We start from the raw sequence: 859 nt of genomic DNA on the forward strand, positions 1-859 counted from the left end.
TGAACGCTTGACTGATTTTAATTATCATTCCATTCTATGATTCGACTAAAATCATAAATATCATTTATCACATCCTATCAAATTAAATCTTGAATTTGAAAAGAACTTGCAAATTCATTAATTAACAATTTTTTTTTCCCGTAACATTTGTCAACAATGAAATTGTCTATTTCATCAAATATCCATAGTGCAAGAAAGGAGGAAAAATGGCGAGGATGAATTAAAAGATGAGATTTTCAATTGTTGAGCTTGTTCTCATCTAAATATCACCAAATTAATTAATTAATTAAGATAAAAAAGAACAGGTAAGAATGTGTCACTAACATTATATGATACCTTTTATTTAATTCTTTTATACGATATTTTCATAAACCGTATTTTTTTTTTTTAAGATTATGAACCAATTATGTTATCTTTTGTACCAAACATGTCATATTATTTTGTGAAATATAATCTTTCCTTAATTTGCTACAATTCCGATTATCAATCCTAAATTGATTATGATATCTGAGGGATATGATTGAGATACGATAATCGGGAATACCGATGATTCGGGATGTGACAGAAGAGTTATAGCCTAGGAAAACTCTAATTATTCTGTATTTGAATGATTAGTCTATCAGCACTAACAACAATTTCATTACTTTTTAACATATCAATGATGGAATTTTTCTTGTCTTCACGTATCACGTAAATCCTGAAATGCTTATCACATAGGTCCCAAAAATATAAATGCTTATTCTGCTACAACAATTAAACCAATCCTTTTTTTTGCATAATCCGAGAAACGATTCTTCTGCAATTTTCATTGCTTCAAAGAAAGGAAGTTGACAGTTGGCAATGTGACAAATCAGTGTCA

The sequence above is a fragment of the Loa loa genome (assembly GCF_000183805.2).
Source record: "Loa loa unplaced genomic scaffold supercont3.325, whole genome shotgun sequence".
Taxonomy (NCBI): domain Eukaryota; kingdom Metazoa; phylum Nematoda; class Chromadorea; order Rhabditida; family Onchocercidae; genus Loa; species Loa loa.